At 47.3% G+C, this 2,993-nt stretch overlaps 1 pseudogene; it reads left to right on the plus strand.

Moving 5' to 3' along the window:
* Positions 1 to 634: 634 nt before the first annotated feature.
* On the plus strand, positions 635 to 832 carry LOC148117210 (Nuclear RNase P; annotated as a pseudogene).
* The last annotated feature ends 2,161 nt before the right edge of the window (positions 833 to 2,993 follow it).

Raw genomic sequence — 2,993 nt, forward strand, 5'->3', positions numbered from 1 at the left:
ACAGAGAGCCGTGAATTTCAGAACTCTGAACACGTGGGGCGGTGAGTGACGTCAGTTAAATCCTCCAGAAAGGGGAGGAAAAAGAATTTCAAAGTATAGGCCTAAAAAGAAAAGAAAATACAAAAAAAATCAAAGTTAAGGTATCTGAAAGAAGGTACAAAAAGCAACGGGGAAGAAAAATCCCTTAAGTTCAGTGCAGGAGGAGTGTAAACAGCAGCAAAAAAGGCGAGGTAACTAAGGCGGGACTATGAGGACGATGGGGTACGGGAGACCGCGGCTTCCGCTCCCTTTCCGTCCACCTCCGTACTCGCTGTTAGAGACTCGGGGCAACAGTCTCGTAGGGAGGCGGGCTTGATCGTGTTCTAAGACTGCCTTCCCTATTCTTAAAGAGCCACAGAGCTTTTGGAGGTGATTTTCGCCTAATTTTGTTAAGAGAGCTCAGTCTCTGGCTCTCACGTACAAAAAACTTTAATTTTTGATTGAGGAAGTAGCCGGCGGTGGTGGTGCATGCCTTTAATCCCAGCACTCGGGAGGCAAAGGCGGAAGCTGCGTGGTGAGCAGCAGAGCCGCTAAAGACCTAAAGACGGAGAGGGGCCAAACTCTGAACCGCGTTTCCATAGCAACATGGGCGGGCGGAGGAAGCTCACCGGCGGGGCCACGTGCTGAGTGCTCGTCACTCCCCGGCGCCTGGGAAGGTCTGAGACTGGGGCCCCTGCGGCCCTAACCGGGCCCTCCACGGGTGGGCGGATGCCCCCCCCCTCGCCGGAGACTCACAGCCGGCAGTGCGAGTTCATTGCCTGAGGTGAGACAGGGTGCACAGTTCGGCGAGTCCGCGCACAGCCCAGGGCGGGGCCATGCCTTCGGGCCATGCGGAGCGCGCCACAATGGGCCTCAGAGGCGGGGCAACCGCCGCTGTCTGCTGCTACCGCCGCCGCTCACAGCCACAGTCGCCAAGAATTCAGTCAGATAAAAACATTTGTCGCCAAAAATTTAGTCAGATAAAAACATTTATCCCCCAAAAATTCACAACGTCCCTTTGTCAGTCAGATCGATTGCCGACGCCCATTCTCCCTCAAAGAACTGGTCGTGATTATCATAATAAAGGCGTGTCTACCTGGTTACCGTATCCTAGGTAACAAAGGCGGACCTTTTGCTTGAGGCAACGGGTGGAATAAAACAATGCTACCTAGAGGTTTTTCCATCTGAATAGGGGAGCTGGAGAGATGGCTCAGAGGTTAAGAGCACTGCCTGCTCTTCCAAAGGTCATGAGTTCAATTCCCAGTGACAACTGTTTTGGTGTTAGACAATAGAGGGGGATTACCAGTGAAAGCTTCCCCCAGAGAAAGGATTTCTCTTACATTCTTTACATTTAATTTTTAATTCAAATTTTTTTCTGGACAAACAACAGCAGACAGAGATGCTCTGTTTGAAAACAATTCCGTCTAATTCTAAGGCCTGCTTTGATGGCACAGACAAACAAGATTTGCTCTTTGGAACAGAGACCTGCAGATCTCTAAGTTCAAAACCAGCCTACTTCCAGTACTGATTGTGCTGAATTTTTACACTGAGAGTTTTTAATACTCTTAAATGTTTATTTGGGAGGAGAATTTTGTTTATGTTTTTCTAGAAATGCTGACATACATCTGGGTGCCAGCAAGACCGACCAGAGAAATGAAGGATACTGCTGTGGAAGATTCGTGCGGAGGCAGCAGTGATGACCTTCTGGGCGGTGTCAAGAGCAGCTGTTTCACACCATCGACTTGAGCAGCACCCTGTTCAACCTCTTATCTCTTACTCTATTTTGCCTTTTCCTTCCTTAGAAATGGGTGGGAGCAGAGATATTCTTGACATGCTATGTCTAGGTGGAAGTGCTGTATGTCTTTGATTGGTGTGCTACCTGCTAGCCCAAGTGAGGTGGGACAAGGTCTTTGTGACACAGGCCTTGGCAGTCTTGGAATGTGTATCCTCACCCCAAGTTTGACTCTCAGCTTCTAAAGAGCTCATAGGCAATTAGCCATGCATAGCCTTAGTACCCTCTAGGGACCAGATAATCCCACGGTATAGAGGAAGGTATGCATAGGCGGAGGGTGTGCAGACACAGCCCTAGCACTCCCAGGGTAGTGTCCCATTGCACGGGAAGGGTGTGTCTTGTTTTTCTTTTCTTTAATCGGTCCATACATCATGAGGTGGGGACCAGATTGGAAAATAGTTTTGCCTTATTGCTCTTAAAGACATTAATAGGGGGAGCTGTTGGGAGCCACCTTGAGGCACAAGTTGGTCCTGCAGTTTGGAGGTATACCTGGCTTAGCCATGTGGGGCTGAGCACCCTTGCCTGCACCCTTGCTTGCACATGCTCAGACCAGCAGAATGGCATTAACCAATCAGGACAGCGTTCAAGCCTCTCCACCGTTTAAAAGCAGCTGCCTCGGGGCCCAACTCGCTCTCTCTAAGCTTTCTCTCGTCCCTGCTCTATCTTCCCTTCCCCCAATTTTCCTCAATCAAAGGGCTCCAAATAAAGACGTGACCAGGAAAGAAATTCTCGTTTTTAGTGGCGTTCATTCCTGCTGGTCAGGATGCGCGTCTCAATGAAGAGTCTGCTATCAATCTTCCCTATTTTGCACCTTTTTGAGTCTAAGATTTTTGTAAACTTATTTTGTAACATGAATATTTAATAAAATATCTTCTTTGCATTTTTTTAAGGAGCAAATTGTGATCCCCAACAAGGCAAAATTTTTCTTTACTTCTTCAAGCATTCTTTCTAAAGTATAAGCAATTGAAACAGATAGCAAAATGTCCTCCATGTACTAGTAGACTATAGATACAGAAATTGTTTATGTATCATTTCCAATAGCTGACTTATAAAATATTGAAAAAGGATGGGCCTATAAAAAGCCCACATTCCCTGTGAGGCAATCTTTCTTTGCTATCCCTTAGCAGGCTGATAATTCCTATAAGTAGACCCTGTGAAAGCAAATTTTTCTCTATCTTTTCCT

Source organism: Myodes glareolus, chromosome X (assembly GCF_982192425.1).
Source record: "Myodes glareolus chromosome X, mMyoGla1.1, whole genome shotgun sequence".
NCBI classification, from domain to species: domain Eukaryota; kingdom Metazoa; phylum Chordata; class Mammalia; order Rodentia; family Cricetidae; genus Myodes; species Myodes glareolus.